This window comes from Festucalex cinctus, chromosome 4 (assembly GCF_051991245.1).
Source record: "Festucalex cinctus isolate MCC-2025b chromosome 4, RoL_Fcin_1.0, whole genome shotgun sequence".
In the NCBI taxonomy this organism is placed as follows: domain Eukaryota; kingdom Metazoa; phylum Chordata; class Actinopteri; order Syngnathiformes; family Syngnathidae; genus Festucalex; species Festucalex cinctus.
In genome coordinates, this window is record NC_135414.1 from 31,153,308 (window position 1) to 31,172,794 (window position 19,487).

Here is a 19,487-nt window from a genome sequence, read left to right on the forward strand (position 1 = left end):
ACTCCGGATGACCCCGCAAGCCGGGTCGTCGGCGGTCCGCCGGGAGACGGCATCACGCTCGCTCATCCACCTCCAGCCAGAAGCCTCGTTAGCGCGCTGATCACTCTTTGTTACGAACCTCGGGCTTATCTCAAGCGCGACTGGTCGAACTACACTTTGCTCAGCCGTCACAACATTTGGTATACGTGTGCAATCAGCCCACGTGAAAGGCTCATAAAACAGAGAGAGGCGGAAAAAAAAACTCAAAACTGTCTGACTTGTTTAATTCACATGCTACTCCAGATGCTGATTTAGCGCAGCCTCGCTTATCGCGCTTCAACTTCAGTGCACCTTCTATCGACCTTTTCACCATTGCGTCACATGAACAGCCCTTTCGCGTGGCAGTTTTTAGCCATGCGTTTTATAAATAAACGCAGAAAATTGCCATTCATTTCAGGTCATTTTAAGGAACACACCTCTCCAGTCCATAATCGTACATTGCGGCTGTCCCGAATAAAATCGGCAGCGAGCGTGTCCGTATCCATCCTCTGGGTCACGTGATCCGGCGAGCGCTGCCGCATCCCATCGGCTGTCAATCAATCACAGCACTACGCTATACGTTGCCTGGCAGTGCGCAGTAATCTCCGACCGTGATCACGCAAGACGGACATGACTGACGACGCCGGTGAGAGTAAAGCGAAGGCGAGAAGAGCGTCGCATGGGAACAAACGCGCACGAGTCACACGGCAGGTTGCTTGTGATTGGGGGAACAGATTCGATTAGCGCCGCGTTGGACACGCAAAATCTTTTCTGTCAAAGGCATCTTTACAGCAACCGTGATATGATCAGCACCGGTTTTATCATTTGCATACAAGGATGGGAAAACGACAAACTACAGTATTTGTATGGGAATGTCATTTGCTATGACCAGAAAATTCTGGAACTTGCGTGGGATGGCAAAAAAAATGTTGGACCTTCACTAATCTGAGACCTCAAGAATCGTGAGATCTCCACAGTCCAGGGAAGATCCTGAGATCTTCATTATCCGGACCGTCCACTCTTCTGCTGTGTTTTGAGATCCTGATTAATTTGACCCGTGACCATCTTGGATGCTCTTGAAAACAGTGGCACCTTGATTTTTGAGTGCCCCGACTAACGATTCATTTTGTCTGCGTTGTGAGAGAAAATGTGAGTTCCAAAGAAGCGTCACATCGTCGCAATCGCCGATGCACTTCCAGTCATTTTCACAAACCAGGGACCTCCACTTTCATAACATCTCATCTCATACCGCTTTGAGAGCCCCACAAACATGCGATGTCCGCGATCCTGCGTGATCCGTTATCCTGGTACCCGCTCCGTCTCGAGAAAACCACTATTTTGAGACCACTATCCCTGATCCCGAGGCCTCCTACAACTCTCCTGGGACCTCATGCATCTCGAAATCGCGACCATCCTGAGCCTGCACAGATGTAGCTCTCGATTCTAAAACCCAAACAAACCGGGTACATCATCTACCTTGAGTAAGATCTCCACCATCCCGAGACCCCCACAACCCTGAGACCTAAACTCTCCTGAAATGATCTTTCTGAGATCCAAAATGACAAGCACATATTTGAAAACATAGTAGGGAACATGCCAAGTACCATGGTCATTTGTTTGCATGTGACATTTAAAAAAATAAAAATAAAAACCTTCTTTAGAAGGTTGTGGTCCAGAGACTCCTACAAACTCTTTTATTCATCTTGGGCCTGGACCGCTCAAACTTATGTCAACTAGCTTGAGATCTCCAGATTTCAAAGATCTCCTCGGACCTGAGACCTCAACAATCTTGAGCTTGCCAACCATCTGGAGACCACCACAAGACTTGAGCAACCTTGAGTCCTCTACCACACTGAAACATTAAACATACTGGTCTACCTGGTCTTTCTAGGGACCCCTATTAATCTGCGGCCTCAACTATCCTGTGTGCAGGCTATCCAAGGACTTACTCTAAAACCAAACAACTCTTTTCATTGGGCCTAAAGTACCTTGAAATCTTCACAGTCCTGACGCACCCCACAAACCTTGGACCTCGAATATCTTGAGATCTCCACCATCCCGACTAGACGAGCATAAACCAGGAAATCAAACCATCATTCATCCTCCGCTATGCCGAAACATCAACCATCCTTGCTCGGACTCAAGATTCCGTCTTTTATCTGAGTGGAAATGTTCTATGTGGCATTTTTCAAAGAACTTTGACAAGGTTGTCGTCTGGTAAAAGCGAATTTGTCTGTCACATGGATCAACGTGTGGCCCCGCCCAACATCTGATTGCACATTTCACCTTTGCCTTGTGATGTCCTTTAACTTGTTTTGTTTTTTTGTGTGAACCCGAACGTTTCTTTGGCTACGGCGACCACACAAACGCGACGCACCCGACCGAGTGCGCTCGTCGGCATTTATCTTGCAGCACGCCTCTCGTCCCCGTCGCTCATCTTCAAATGCTAGCGCTCCCACGCCGCCTTAGTTAGCAACCGCTAAATCCGCAGCGGGCCTTGACAGCCGAGTCTCTCGGCGGAGTTCATCAGCAATTTAGGGAGCCGTATATTCCAATTAGCCGCCAACGTCCCGCCGCTATGGATAGCGTACGGAGGGAGTCACATTCAATTACAGCCCGTGTCCGCTGTGGATTTGTGTTTTTTTTTTGTTTTTTGTTTTTTTACCTGTCCTCGTGCATAAAGTAAACGTCGCGGCTTCTTCCACGGGTGCTCAGCCAGCGCGTATTTATGTTTATGTGCGCCTTTAATAGCTCCCCATCACAGCAAACATCATTTACATTAAAAACAACGCGCGTGCGGCGGCGGCAGCTTGTGAATGATGGTCAGCAAGCTGTCCTACATAACTCCAGCTTAAGGCAAATAAAACCACGCAAATATGCTAATGTGCCGCAGATGAGAGGGGTGTAGGGGAAAAAAAACAACAACAACAAAACAAAACAATAAGCGCCATATTTGTGCCAATACATCATTATATGACTTCCCTTTTGATTTCCCTGCTTTACTCGTGACTTATTATCATATGAAAATAATCAGGAATTTATTTTTAAAGCCTTTGCTTCGTCGCTATATTCTTAACATATCACAAATCGTTTGATGTGTGGTTGTTGTTTTTCTCTTTAAAAAAAAAAAAAAAGAAGAAAATGTGCTCCTTGAAGAAAACAAAGGCTCGCATAAATTAGCGGCGAGGACTGCAATTAGACAGTCGCAGTGATTGCAAAGGAATAATTACTGAAGAGAAACAAGGCCAGTAACAAAAAAAATAATTAAATATAGACGTATAAATAAAACATCTTTTTTTTGGTAGCGATGGAACATAATTATCAATTACAAACGCCGCATTGTTTCCAGCCGCTTCCTGTTGCACCGGGAGACAAATGCATACATCTATAAAGGCTATAAATGTAATATGTGCGTATGAAACAACATCCACATGAGTGAGAGATGGCGGAGGAAGCACATTTTAATGAGGCTAACTGGCAGGACGTTCTCTTCGGATGCTTTTATGGCCTTTTGTGCAGGAAGAATGTACTCGTGGAAGTGGGAAATGAAGAACAAATGATGGATCAGTCCGAGAACAATAAATATTGGACAATGTGGAATTTAATATAAATATCAAAACACACCCAACGGTGCAATTTGAAACGTCCCCACGTGGGAGCTCAGTTCAGCACGCATTAAAAAAAAACAAAAGCCATATTCAAGGCAACAAGACCCCAGCGTCACCATACATCACAAATTTAACATTTGACTTATTATATACACTATATATATACTTGACATTCTTAAAACACTGCCTGTACAGTTGATTAAGATGTTATGAAGGCAATAGTTGGACCCAGCAACAGATTATTTCCATTATTGTCCTTGAGAAAGACAAACTCAACAACATGGAGGTTGCCAAGTGTCCTGAAATTTATTATTTTTTAATCGTAAAAGTTCACGCACGCAAATGTTTCACCATTTTTGCACATTTCAAGCAGTTAGCATTGATGCTAATTGATTGTTTTTGGTCTTTACATAATGCAGGTACACACACAATTAGCACGACAGCTGACTAGGTTTAAAAAAAACAACAACAACAACAATGAAATAACCAGCAATGATGAATGTTTTTGACTTATCGGGCTGATGGCGGTCACATTACTTAAGTCTTTTCATTTAAAAAAAAATAAAAAATTGAAATGAAAATTCCATTTCACACTATGTTAACGCATTTGCTCTCAATAACGTGTAAATATGTTTTTTTTTTAATGTTCTAAGTGTCCCAAAGACCTATTTATACGTTTTTTTGTTTTGTTTTGTTTTTATGCTAGAGCATACAGAAGGCTTTGATGCAGCCTCTCAACCGCAAAGAACGGTTGCAGAAATGGTAGTTATTACACAAGCTTCTACTTTTTGAGAAGATCCTTGAATACACCTTTAATGCCGATCAGCTGAAGCTAACACCTCACAAATAGCATGCCACCATTTTAGGGGGGCGTGGCCAAGACCGTGAACTTAGAAGTATAACCTGATTGGTTTACAGAGTGTGGTTAGTAAGAGTGAATCTAATTGGGTGAAAGGTGACGAGTCTACAGAACTGTTTAGGATTCACTGTATTTAAATTTAAAAAAATAAAAAAAAGTTTGTAACCTTTCTTTCCATATAGCCGAGTGAGCTGATTAGTTGCAGTCCAGTTCCTGGCCTTGTGGAGTTTTGTACTTTTCACTAGTAAATAATGCTTGGCCCAAAATATGGAAGCTATGCTCGCTGCAATAAAAACACTAAATTGTTCGTAGGAATATGAGGGTGAATGTTTGTTTATGTATACATATACATACATACATGTCAACTAGTACAGGGCGCACCGCAGCCCTCGTCCAAAGACAGCTGGGACAGATGCTAGCTCACTTACCATCCAAATCAGGGGAAGCGCTATAGTAAATGCATGGACGGCTACTTGGATTACAATATGAATTATTGATTTAACACGAGACATTTAGCATTCTCTCCTCTTCCACGCGTCCTCTGATGCCGACTCTGCTTAACTTCGAGCAACAACAGTCTCTATTTCACGCCGCAAACTCTGCCGTCTCCGATACGTTGATTTGATATACTCCAATAGAGCCGTTCTCCCAGACGCCATCAATTGTCTATGGATTTTTCTCTGCGCTCCTCGCAAGAGAAACAAAAGGCAGAGAAGACGAGGCCGAGAGGCTTTATTGATATGGATGTCGGCTGAATATCGCCTCTTTTCAACCGCGATCAATCACAACGTCAGCGGCAGGTCCGACTCCTCTTTACGAGACACAGACTGTCTCACCTGGGGGGCCCAAACACGGCCCATTAGATAGGTAGATAGATAGATAGATAGATAGATAGATAGATAGATAGATAGATAGATAGAAGTGGGGCTCTAGAAAGATCGATAGCTAGCTAGTAGTGGAGCTCTAGAAAGATAACTAGCTCGATAGCCAGCAGCGGAGCTCTAGAAAGATAGCTAGCTAGCTAGCAGTGGCGCTCTAGAAAGCTAGCTAGCTAGATAGCAAGCTAGCAGTGGAGCCCTAGAAAGATAGCTAGCTAGCTAGCAGTGGCGCTCTAGAAAGCTAGCTAGCTAGATAGCAAGCTAGCAGTGGAGCTCTAGAAAGATAGCTAGCTAGCTAGCAGTGGAGCTCTAGAAAGATCAATAGCTAGCTAGCAGTGGAGCTCTAGAAAGATAGCTAGCTAGCTAGCAGCGGAGCTCTAGAAAGATCAATAGCTAGCTAGCAGTGGAGCTCTAGAAAGATAGCTAGCTAGCTAGCAGTGGAGCTCTAGAAAGATAGCTCGCTAGCTAGCAGTGGAGCTCTAGAAAGATCAATAGCTAGCTAACAGTGGAGCTCTATAAAGATAGCTAGCTAGCAGTGGCGCTCTAGAAAGCTAGCTAGCTAGATAGCAAGCTAGCAGTGAAGCTCTAGAAAGATCAATAGCTAGCTAGCAGTGGAGCTTTAGAAAGATAGCTAGCTAGCTAGCAGTGGAGCTCTAGAAAGATCAATAGCTAGCTAGCAGTGGAGCTCTAGAAAGATAGCTAGCTAGCTAGCAGCGGAGCTCTAGAAAGATCAATAGCTAGCTAGCAGTGGAGCTCTAGAAAGATAGCTAGCTAGCTAGCTAGCAGTGGAGCTCGAGAAAGATAGATAGATAGATCGATCCCCTGCAGAGGTGTACTTACAGCAATTTAATGGACAAATGAAATTAACAGATGCAGTGCGAAGCATTGGTCGAGATGGCAAAATGAGGGCTAGTTGCAGAAACTGCAGGGTCATCATTGTCATCACAAAGTGGAGACATTCATGAGGATTCTACGGACGTACACCTGGCATCTGCCACAGATGGGCATCATCATCATCATCATCTCCCTCGCCAATTACTGCTTCCCATCACTTCGCGTTGCGGCCCTTCTGTCCCGACATCCATGAAGCAACCACGCGACACACACAGATTCAGATCGGTCGTCATTCCACGCTTGAATCGTTCCAGCTGACAAAAAGTAATTATGGTCCATTAGTCAGAAAGGCTCGTTTGTTCGTTTGTTTGTTTGTTTGTTTCTCATTGGTGGTTGATGATGAAAATGGCGTCTGAGCTCACAATGCAAAAACAAAAAAAATGTCCAAAAGAGACATATTTCAATTCATTATTACAAGTGTTGAAAAAGTTGATCTTTGACATATATTGTAGTAAAAATGTCCCCAAACTGTGGCACGTTGGACTTTAGTGTGTGTCCACGTACGACAAGACCCTCCCACAAAACAAAATGCTGCTGACGGGATGTCCGTTCATTCCTATTAAATATGTTCATCAAAAATATATTCATATTTTTTATTTATTTACCTCATTGAATAGTTGCTTGATTGCTTATGAATATTAAAAATAAAAACAATAGTCAAATAACACTAAATCTTACCAACAACGGTTAACATACTTATGTATTGTACAACATAGATAACAATTTTACTTGTATTTATATTGACCAATCAAGTGAGCTCAACAAATACCAACAATCGGGTAAAATTTGAAAATCAGCCCGATTTTTAGTACCATGTTTTCCAATCAGAAAACAAATGATAACAGATGACAAACTGCAGGATCATCGTTGGAGACATACACCAACTGAGATTGGAAACCGGCTTGAAATCCGCCCGATTATCGTTATGCGTATTCTGCACTTAAGATGTTCATTTGTCAAGCTCGTTTTCTTCAATTCCAAATTGCTCAACCTCAAGTTTGTTGTCATCAGAGGCTAAACGTGCGTGCGTGCGTGCGTGCGTAGCATCACAGCTGTGAAGCAAACCACAGGGGGCCAGATTATTATTTTTTTTTTTTTTATTTCTTTTCAGCGGCTGCCAATCCATCAGGGCCGAGTCCAGCGCGGCGCGGAGCCGACAGGCAAGCGGCGAGAAGAACAAGAACAAGGCCCAAGCAACACGCGAGCGTCCGTGCGGCCATCACTCATCCCTCGACAGACGACGAACTCTGCGTGACCTTTTCTACACGCGCCCGCCTTCACAGACGCACACGCACGCTCTTAAAGAAACAAAACGCTTAGAAGAACTTCATCAACCGTCCTTCTGCTCATCATATCACCAAACTCAAAAAAAAAAAAAAAAAAAAAGATTCCAATGTGACGTGATGTCTTTCCTCAAGTATCTTTGATGTTTGCAGAAATGTGTCAGGTTCATTGATGTGTAAATTGTCTTTAATTTCCGCAAAACTGTTAAGCGTCTTTGAGAATCAACATTGTCTTTGATGTTTACCAAATGTGTCACGGGAGACTAAATTGTCTTTGTTGTGCACGAAAAGACGTTTGCTGGGTTCGCTGAAGACGAGTGTTTGTGATGTTTACAAAAAAAAAAGGTTTAAGGTCGACTAACTGGTATTCGACTCGACAAAGTCTTCAGTGTTGGCAAAAGTGTGTCTTTGATGTTGACAAAAATGTTTCTTTGAAGACTCAACGTTGTTTTTGTTATTTTGTTTAGCGCAAACAAAGGATGCAGCGTGATGTCTCTTACTCACCATTTTATTAGCTCTCATATCACATATGTGGACATTTCTGATGGCGAAAGACTCACACATATATTAATCTGTTAAAATGTGTGCGCGTGAACGCAGCATCATATGACGCAAAACTATTCATGAAGGATTTGGTTCGAGCGTGTGCGTGCACGTCCATTATCCACACAAAAGGTGCGCGCTGGCTAATCAGATTGAGTTCACCAGGTGTGTGCGTGCGACATGCAGATTTCCTCCATTACGTCAATTACGAATTAGCGCCTCTATGCCATCACTCTGCCGTGCTGCTGTCTTCATTAGCCGGAACGCACGCACGCACGCACGCACGCACGCCGTCACGGCCGATGTGTTAGCGTTCCGCCGTGTGGCCCGCTCGGAGCGCGACATGAATCAAAAAGGTTGACGGGCCCTCGGCTCCGTTGGCAGACACTCCAGCGCTCGTCAAAACGTGGCCGCACATCACTTTTATGGCCGGCAAAAAGTATTGGGACACCCACACAGGAAGTCCAAAGTGACAAAAAAAAAAGAAAAGAAAAAAAATGTGGCGTTTGTTCGGCATATCGTGCACTTTTCCACGTAGAAGAACTCCGATGGTCAAAGAAACATTTGTTAAGTTAGCACACTAATGTTAAGTTAACTTAGCATGCAAATGCTAAGTTAGCATGCTGTTGCTAATGCTAGCTTCCTTAGCTCTTTGACTGCCAAACGCTATCCAAAAAACCCAACGGTGTCAGGCGATTTGGAGCATTTTCACTCATCTTTCAAAGCACACAGAATATTGTGCGGTATGACGACATAAATATGGTAGCTACCATATGAAAGATTGGATTCCATTCTTTCATGAGAAAAAAAAAAGTATGTTTCTACCTTAATCTGTTCTTTCGTAATCACCATTTGAAATTAGTTCATTTGAGTGACATAAGAGAAAAACGAGCTTTTCGTGAAAAGATACTTCTTTTTTTTTTTGCACAACAGTGACTTTGACACTAATATTTTTTTGTTTAGTGACAAGGTAGTGCTGCACAGATGTAGCGCTGCCCATTCAGAGAAAAAAAATGTAATAAACGTAAATTAACGTTTTTCGCGGCATTCATTAGGATTTTGAATACGTTATTAACCGTTTTTGGCGGTCAAAGAGTTAAGGTTTGCAAAAAACGTGGAAGTTAGCTTCATTCAAGTATAAATTGTCTTTGTCTATTTTAAATATTACCATGCTCCCAAAAACGTATTTATACGGGGGTTTTTTTTATGCTAAACATACGGAATACTTTGATGCAGCCTCTGAACTGAAGAGAATGCTTGGAGCAATGGTAGTTACTACAAAAACAGCCAGCAGGTGGCAGCAGAGTATTAGAGATCAGCCAGGGCCATGTTGCAACAAGCTCTTTTCCCCACTGTTTTAAACAGATTTGTAAATAATGATGAAATTTAGCTATATTCTAATGCTAATTGCTGCAAAACTGAAACGGATAGAAATATACTTTTTTTCTCCTGATGAAAGAAGAGACTAATCTTTCTTTTGGTAGGGTCCATGTTTTTATAGCAATAGAACACGATATTCTGTGGGCCTTGCAAAATGAGTCCAAATCCAGGAAAACAGCCGGGTGCGAAGGGCTTCAGTGAAAATGGCTGCCAGTGAATGAGTTAAAAGATGATGTACAATGCAACATTATTATGCGTATACATTCTGTATACAATTTGTGGGATTGGACCAATGTCGCGTGTGCAAGCAGGACGCATCCCAGCAATGCAAAGATTAAATGTGACGTTTAGCTTCTGCTCTTATTAGCTCGTGCTCATTTCCCATCATCGCCATTACCTGCAACGAGCCATGTGTGTGCGTATGCGTGTGCGTGCGTGTTATGGAAGTGTTGATGATGTCAGGAAGGTGCAATTGAGATCATGTCGTCTTCACATAGCCCGGAGCAGCGAGTGCATTATGGCTACGTGGCGCCATTATCCTCGACATTTGGAATCTGTGTTATCTGGTTGACCAAACTGCAGCAGTGCAGAGACAAACTGAAACTAAACTATCGATCCGGTATCGATACTGACTTAATATCGATAATCACGATATTTTGGATCGATCCACCACCTCTACTCGAAGGCGTCCCAATACTTTTGAACGTGTCACTTCCTTTTGTTCAAACGACACTTTTCTCTTCCTATTGGGTGTCCCAATACTTTTGCACGCACAGTACATATCTGATCCCTGTTATTGCATGTGACAGTGTGACATCATGTGTCCATGGCGACATGTAAATGCCATTAAAACGTGTCTATTAAATATAAAAGCGCGTCTCCGTTTGTGGTCGATCTGACGAGTCGCCGGCGCCGACGTCGCCGCCGGGTCTGATCCGTGTCAGCCCTGTCGGCCGCGTTCTGTGTCAACGCGTCCCCTCGACTCGCCCCCCCCCCCACATCTAGGCGGCTAATGGGCCTGTCAGCGAGGTCAGCGCACGTGACGGCGGCGGCTAACGAGCTGACATGCGCCACCGCCGCCGCGACAGTAGGAAGCCGCCGCCCCCCCCCAAAAAAAGGAAGTACTACAAACTGAGAGATGATTCTTTAGCCAACAGTTTAAATTAGAGATGGGCGAGGCCGATACTAGCCTTTTTTCAAGTACTCGTGACGCAGACGAAGACGTTAAGTGAGTCCTCCTTGCCTGTAAGTGGCGCTAGCTTGCAGCAGTTTTTCACCAAAACTTCACCGGTTTGGAAATACTTCATAATTGCGAATCTTAAACTAAAAGAGCATTTTTGTGTTTTATTTTGAGCGTTAAGACTATTGAAGAGTGACTGTGCTGTTTTTTTTTGTCAAAATTAAAGGAAATATATTTTTTTTAAAGTATCTTTTAGTGATTTTTTTTTATTTGTCAAAATGTACTACTGGTATCGGCAGTTGGTATCGGTGAGTACTGAGGGTCTGAGTATCGGTATCGGTCTGGAAAAAAAAGTGGTATCGAACATCCCTAGTTTAAATGATTGTTAGCTTCATATTGAGTCAATTAATACTAATCAAAACAGCAGCCGTGGTTAAAACATTTCCTAATTTAAAAGGGACATGAAATATCAACTTTTTGGAACTTTTAGCCGTGTTAAAATGCTATTTCCTCAAAAATAAAATTTTTGTTTTCCTCAATGAGAATCGCCCTGAAAACTAATAAAAACAAACAACAACAAAAAAACTGACTAAAATGAAAATTCTCAAACTATAACAATCCTGGTCCTGATCAACCAATCAGATTTTTTTTTTTTTTTTTTTTTGACCTCTTCAGGTGTCAATTGCGTGTTTGTGTTGTGATGGGGTGCGGCAAGGCCATTTGCGGGTGCGTGGATGGAAAAAAGTGGCTGAGCGTGTATGTGACAATGACGCGCACTGACGTGCGGACTGACAGGCTTTCTCTTCTCTCTCTCTCCGTCTCTCCGGCCTGTGTGTCTGTCAGGCTTGTAGTGTGTCACTTTTTTGGTGGCTCGTCCCGGGAGCTGCTCTGAGATCAGCTCACATTAGCGTCGAACACGTCGAGTGATTTGGAGGAAAATCCAAATCAATTTGCGGCCGCTCCCGCCTTCTCTCTTTCCTTCTCCTCGGTCCCCCCTCGGGCCCGGCCGGGCCCCGCTTGTCACTTTCCCCCTCGTTGACGTTTTTGACACGCAAAAGTTAGCATGAAGGCGAAAGGCCACCGCTTAAAAAAAAAAAAAAAAAAAAAAAAAAACGAAAAATGAGCTTCAATCAGCAGCTGTCAATCGGGCCCACCTGCCCGCGTCACATTTCGAGCGCGCCGACAAATTCAATCGGCGACGTGCGAGTGACAGCTTGAGTGACGGCCGTGATTGAAAGCAGCAGACGGGCTCAACATGTTTGCCTGACATCATAACCGAACGCGACGTTTGATGGATGTCGACGGAGGGGAAAAAATAAATAAAAAGTGTGACTGACAGGCAGGCAGGGGACTTAGCAAAGTGGACTATCACGTCAGAGTGCGTGTGAAAGAGGAAGTGCACATATATTATTTCAGTTAACTACAACTAGAAAAAAAATTAAAAAAAAATAAAATAAAAAAATAATAATAATTGTTAATAAAATAAAAAACGAAAACTAACTGAAACTACATTTTATGTTTACAAAACTAATTCAAACTAATTAGAGCAAAAATGTCCTTTGCTTTAGTCTTTAGGAATTCATTTAATGCATGCGCCTTTGGGGATGATTTTAAATGTGATTTTAACTAATTTGCTCCCAAAAACGTATAAATACGTTTCTTTAAATGTTTTAAGTGACGTATTTTTACATTTTTGGAAGCATTTTTTTATGCTAGAGCATACAGAAGACTTTGATGCAGCCTCTCAACTGCAAAGTATGGTTGAAGAAATGGTAGTTATTACACAAACGGCCAGCAGGTGGCAACAGAGTATTAGAGATCAACCAGGGCCATGTTGAAAAAATATTGCGCACAATATTTTTTTAAACTAAGACTAATAATGAAACTAACTAAAACAAAGCATTTATTAAATAACTAAGACTCATCCAAACTAACAGAACCACAATGAAAAATAATTAAAACTAACCAAATTTAAAAACAAAACTATAATAACCCTGAGCGAGACCCGATTTGCCCGTCCCACATGGTTTAAACATACTCAAATGTAACAAAAGCACATTTAAATAATGTACGTTAGCTTCATGCTAACAGGAACGTTAGCTTAAAGCTACATTTAAAAACCAAAACTCAAAACAAAATCAAAAATTCCAAAACCCTGATGTGTGAGTGAACACCACACATCCCAAAATAAATCCTTGTCTCTTGTGCTAATGCTAAGCTAAAGCTACTTCCTGTATTCAATGCTCTGTTATTTGGTTTAGCATGTGTTAGCTTGAGCCGATGGCGCCAATAATAATTGTCGAGCTTACCTTGACACGTGGCGCTTTCCGCAGCAAAGTGTCGGCCGGCGGGACGGCGGACGCGACGCCCGGGGCGGCAGGCACGCCGACTGGCGTCTCATTTGCGCGACGGCCCCGGAATGTTCTGAGTGGATGCAAAGTGACAGCATGAAAGACTGCCAATCAAATTTCACGCTGCAACTAATTTCACAACGGGAGATTGACGGAAGGAGGACACACACACACACCAACGTCGACCACACAAAGACAAAAACCTTCATCAAGTATCGTTCCAAAGTTAGAGTTGCAAGTCGAGGTTAGCGCCTCAAACTAGATTAAGCGCTACTAGTTGTGGTTTAGGGCTTTTACAAGTAAAATTAGGGTTTCAAGATGACGTCAGGGCTTCAAACTGGAGTATTGGTTTCAAGTTATACGTCTAGATCAGAGGTGTTCAAACTTTTTCATTTGAGGGCCACATACAGAAAATCAGAAGGACGCAAGGGCCACATAATGTTATGAAGAGAAATTGTGTTTCGTCCTCAAAATTGTACAAATAATTTATTTGGAATATGGCAGTAGGGTTATTATAGTTTTGGACATTTTCATTTTAGTTTTTATTTTGTTTTGAGTTTTGTATTTTTAAATGTCGTTATTTTTAATTAGTTTTCAGGGTGGTTCTGTTCGTTTTAGTTCTTTCATAAATGCTTCACGCACACATTAGGGTTATTATAGTTTTGGAATTTTTGATTTTGTTTTGAGTTTTGTTTTTTAAATGTCGCTATAAGCTAACGTTCCTGTTAGCATGAAGCTAACGCACATTTATTTAAATGTGCTTTTGTTTACATTCGAGTATGTTTAAACCATGTGGGACGGGGAAAGCTGGTCTCGCTCAGGGTTATTCTAGTTTTGTTTTTAAATTAAAGCAGAATTCGGGTTCTTAAGTTGCATTAAAATTGGGTTTTCCGGACTGAATCCCAATTCACACTGGGTGCGGAAAGGACGCGGTGCGTTTTCCGTACGGCTTCCGCACGCGCTGCAATTCACACCGCGTGCGTTGCGTGTCCGGAAATCTGCTCCCGACAGACGATCGATATGATTTTGGGACTTCGACCATGGGTAAGTACGTTTTGTGTTTAAATATGGTCATTTGTTTCATTTATTCTGAGCTCATTTTTTTGTCTTAAATGTCCGACTCCTGTCATGCTATGTAGCTAGCTAGCTTCCCCCCCCCCCCAAAAAAAAACGAGTTCGCAAACAGTTTTATCTTGAAATATATCGGATTTACCTTGATGCGGTTACACCCGACTTCCTGTCCGGCTCGTGTCATTTCTTCAGCTTCATGAAAATATGGATGCGACGTTTGTAAAAAATAGAACGCTTGCGCAAACCTTCCGCATCGCAACACAGTTGGTGTGAATTGACACGTAGACTTGAATGTGTCGTATCCTTGCGGCATCGTACGGAAAACGTTGTCCGTTCCGCAGTCAGTGTGAATTGGGCTTTAGGGTTTTAAATGAAGCTTTCAAGGGACTAAAAAATAAAAAATAAAAATCTGATGTCGAATAGGTCTTTGTCGCCATTAATTGGTGCTACACTTTTGTTTTGACATGGGGAGCCAAAGTTGACTGGGATGTTATAGTTTTATTCCGTTTATGTTCAGTGATTTATGTCAACTTTTAGCACCCTCTAGTGGTGAAATCCGTATTACGCCTGATTCATTTGAGTTGACGTCAGACACTCCTGAAGAGCAACACGCACACACGCACACACGGTGGAGCGTTGGCCCACGTAAGGCTGTAAGTCATTATTTGTGTTCATTTGTATAAACTTTATTCAAGCTATAAAAAGAAAAAGCCAATAAGTTCGGTCGAATGTTTTGTAAATTCAAAATGGTGTTAAAAACGAGTCAGTAAAGACGTTAGCATTCGTTAGCCTTTTATGCTAGCGGACTTGAGCTCACTATGTTAGCGTACCTGAGTTGTGTTGTTTTAGTTAACTTATTATTTCTTTACATTTGTGATTGGATTGATAGTACTGTGCTAATGTGTTGTATTTTTGCTTCAGTTTTACAGTAAATTAAATAAAGAGATAAAAACTACAAAAGACATCTCGTCTGTCTAGCTGGATACAGCAAACACGTCTGGTGAGGACAGAACAGTGACCTCAAACATGAGCAGTCGAACTGGTAACGGTGTCTCAAGAAAGTGATCTGAAAACCCGCTGAAGATTGATCTGGGTCTACGTGACACGCTGGCTGACGAGGGACGACGCGAGCCGCTATTTGAGCGCGCGCCCTCGCCTGTAACGGGCCACGTCGCCGAGCATCACATTAAGCGCACGTCGACGACGACGAGCGAGAGCGCGAGTGACAGCACGCCGAGACGCTCGTGAGGAGGGAGGAAGCGAGGGAGGGTTCGGGTTTCAAGGCAGGGTTTGGAATTTGCGGTAGTGTTTGGATTTATTATTCGGGTTTTGACGTTTGTTTCAAGCATGCCTGAGAGTTAGGTTAGGGTTTTAAATAGAGGTTAAGGGTTTCCATCAGGGGTTACGGTTTCAATCCAAGCTGTGTATTTATGATTAGGGTTTCCAGTATGGGTTAAGGTTTTAAAGTAGGGTATATAACCTAAACCTAAGGTTTCAAGACAGGGTTAGGATTATTGATTAGTGTTTCAAGACAGTATTATGGGTTTAAGTAGGCTTCCAAGCATGCGTGGTGGTTATAAGGCAAAGTTTTTTAAACAAAGGTTCGGATTTCTAATTTAGGTTTCTGTCCTTTGCTTGTGTTTCAAGCCCATATAGGGTGTTTATATTTGGGTTTTATGATGTGTTAGGGTTTTTAACGCATTCTCTGGCTGCAATTTTCAGTGAAGCAACCCAGCTGTTTTACTGGATTTTGACTGATTTTGCAAGGCCCACAAAATATGATGTTCTATTGCTATAAAACCCAAAAGAAAGATTGGAGTCTCTTCTTTCATCAGGAATTTGTTTTTTTTTTCCGGAAATTAACATTAGAATATAGCTCATTTTAATCCTTATTCACAAATCTGTTTAAAACTGTTGGCAAAAGAAACTTTTGTAACTTGGTCCTGGTTGTTCTCTTATACTCTGCTGCCACCTGCTGACCGTTTTTGTAATAACTACCATTGCTTCAAGCATTCTCTTCAGTTCAGATCTATGCTCTAGCATAAAAAATTAAAAAAACATACAAAAACGTATAAATACGTCTTTGGGAGCATAGTAATATTTAAAATAGAACGTATTTATCCGTTTTTGGAAGCAAATAAGTGTCATGTGACATGATGTCATGTTATATCATCATCCTGTAATGTCACACCATGATCCATCCTTTGATGCCATTGTATGGTGTCAGTCTATGATGTCACAAAGCCTATGATGTCACACTATGACATCATGCTATGACGTCACTCTCATCCTAATTTCCCAATCTGAAGGCTCCTCAAATTTGTACTTCTTGCTTGAAAACTTGGAGTTTTAAAAGCGGAATTTGCTTCTCCCGCCGAGAGTTTCACGCCGACACCTGTCGGATCTTCTCAGTGGCGACTTGAAACTTCCATTAGGCGCCAAAGAACGCAAGACGTGATTAAAAAGTCTCACCTTCGCCCACCTCCCCCCCCCCCCAAAAAAAAAAAAACGTCTTCCTCCGTCGTCGCCGTTTTGCACGCGTTGGAATTTCAAAAATCAGAGCGCTGACCTTTACACAAGTTCCACCCAGTCGGATTTAACGAGCTGATTCATGGAGCTCCGATCTCACGTGGTTTTGCCGCGAGGACTTTTGGGCGGTGAGACGCGCCCCGCCCGCCGACGCCTTCCACTTGCGAGACTTCCTCGGTTTTTGCGCGACTCCCTGCACGGTTTTGGGATCATTCAAATGTAAACTCGTTCACTGCCATCGACGTTTATATTCGTCAAGTTTTAGACCGTTTTTTTTTTTTCTCCCCTCAGTTTCTACCAAGACAAAACGACTGTATTTAGTTTGCGATGCATGTTCCAAAACGTGGTGTAAACATCTTGACAAATGGCCCAAGTCCTACAAAGCAGTTTTTTTGTTTTTGTTTTGCACAGCACCTGTGTCATCTGCAGATTTGACTCCGCCTTCACCCCCCTCAGGAAGCGCACGTTTATTTTCTTAAGGCGGGAGCGCGATCAACTCAAGTCAGGAAGCTGGCCAGACAACCAAGGCAGCTTTTGTCGGCGACACTACAAAAGATTCCCGCCGAGTGCCCGATTACGACGCGACAACATTGCAAACATCCGCAGCTTTTTTTTTTTTTTTTTTCTCGTGTGTGTGCATGTGTTGCTCAGACTCAGAATTGCACCTCACTCACATGCACAAAAGACGTCACAGGCAAAAGAAAATGAAGACTGACTAAATATTGTTGGAAGCTGAAATAGTAAAAAAAAAATAAAAGTATTTCATGAATTAAAATAATCAAATAAATTGAAATAAAATATGCAATAATGCCAAATAAAGCACGATTAAAAAAATCAAAAAAAAAAAAAAGCATTTTAATAAAGTAAAATTATTAAAAATAAATAAAGTACAATTAAAATAATTAAAATGCTCCTACAATTTAGTCACCAGCAGAGGGCAGTATAGGATGGATTCACCCATCTAAATTCTTAATCCACGCGAAGGCGTCGTCCATATCTGCGAGGAGGTGGGTTAGACCGGGTCTTGGTAATTTTGCAGCGTTGGCATATTAAAATAAATAAATAAATAAATAAATAAATAAATAAAGTGTAATTTGTGCAGAATTGACTCACCAGCGCCCCCAAGAAAGTGATTAATGACATTATTTTGATTTCTTGTGTTGTTGTTGTTTGACATCCGAGTCACATTGTGATGAGCCGAACAAAACGGCGCGGTAATTGATGACATTACACGCTAATTGCCTGCGCCTAATTGGATCAGTCTCAATTAAAAAATATAAATAAATAAATAAATAAATAAATAAAGGAGGACGACCTGGCTCGCCCTCCCACCGTCCTTTGTGCTGTTTTTGCACATTTCGCAGCGCAGATTTATACGATCTGCTGCGGGAAAGGTTGTCATATTTCAAGAGAGGAAGGAGGAGGAAGAGGAGGACGAGGATGAAGGCGGCCAAACGCCACATCAGCACATGTCGTAATTTGCTTTTGATAAGGCCGCGCTCGCTCCCGCGCGGCTCGGCAGCCATCGTTAGCCGTCCCGGCGCTAACGCTAGCGCCGCTAAAGCGTCAGCAACATGAGCGCAGGTGCGTCGGCCGCGCAGGGAGAGGCGCTCCACTTCCTGCTTTGTTGGTCGATGCAAATTAGCGCGTGTGCGTGGTCACGTGACGGGGTCGAGCCTCGTCAGCCTCGTCGGCCTCGTCAGCCTCGTCAGCGCGTTCGTTTCATTAGCGCTCGGTCGCTGGGACCAAAACGCGAGTGACGTGACGTTCATTAGTGGTGTGACAAACAGTGAGGGAGACCGGGAACATTGCGCAACATCAGCAAAAATCAACCGCGTCAATGGAGGCGGGGAAATTACCCAGCATGCATCAGCAGTCAGTTGAGGCTCCTCATCTGTTCGACGCACTTCCTGTTCCTTTTCGGACTTCATAGCGTTTTTTTTCTTAATTCATAACTTTTTTTATTGACATCAACCGTCCATCCATTTTCCATTTTAACCGCTTGCTCCTCACAAGGGTCACGGGGGTGCTGGAGCCTATCCCAGCCAGATTCGGGCAGTATGCTGGTTGCCAGCCAATCACAGACATCAAACTTTTTTTTTTATTCACATCAAATAATTTTTTCCCTTTTCACATCATTTTTTTTGCAAACATCAAATTTGTTTTATATCTACCATCTTTATTTTTTTTTATTGGTTTTAAATCACAAATGATTTGGTTTTCCTTTTTTTTATTCACATCAAATATTTGTTTTCTTTTTTTTTTTTACTTTTTTTTTTTTTTACAGTTTTTTTCTTTTTATTCACCTCAAATTTCTTTTTTCCTATTTTTTCACACGTCAAATTCTCATTCAAATCAAATCTGTTTTCTTTTTTTTTACTTTTTTCCCCCCACATTACTTTTTTCATTTTACTGTTTTTTTCTTTGTATTCACATCATTTCTTTTTTGCAAACATAAAATTAGTATTATATTTAATTTCTTTATTTTTGAATTGGTTTTACGTTACATCAAGTGATTTGTTTTTTTCCTTTTTTATTCACATCAATCGTTTGCTTTTTTCTATTTTTTTATTCATCAAATTCTTATGAAAATCGAATCAGTTCTTTTTTTTTTAACCCCCCCCCACATCATTTTTTTCCTTTTTACTGTTTTTTTCTTTTTATTCATATAATTTTTTTTCTTTTTTCCATTTTTTCCCCACATCAAATTCTTATTCAAATCAAATGTTGTTTTTTTTGTTGTTTTTTTTTACTCCCCCCCCCTTTACTGTTTTTTCCCTTTCTATTCACATTAAATACAGTTTTCCATTTTTTTTCTATTTTTAGTCACGTCAAATTCTCATTCACACCAAACAATTTGTTTTGATTTTTCCAAAAGCTGGGGTGCAAGATG

At 41.9% G+C, this 19,487-nt stretch overlaps 1 long non-coding RNA gene across 6 annotated transcripts in view; it reads right to left on the bottom strand.

The window, feature by feature from the left end:
- LOC144018117 (uncharacterized) overlaps positions 1-19,487 on the bottom strand; it is a 64,724-nt gene that overhangs the window by 45,117 nt on the left and 120 nt on the right. For all 6 annotated transcript variants that reach the window (XR_013283344.1, XR_013283340.1, XR_013283339.1 and 3 more), the window contains exon 2: positions 12,953-13,067. This is a non-coding gene — a long non-coding RNA (uncharacterized LOC144018117). The remainder of the gene's footprint in view (positions 1-12,952; positions 13,068-19,487) is intronic.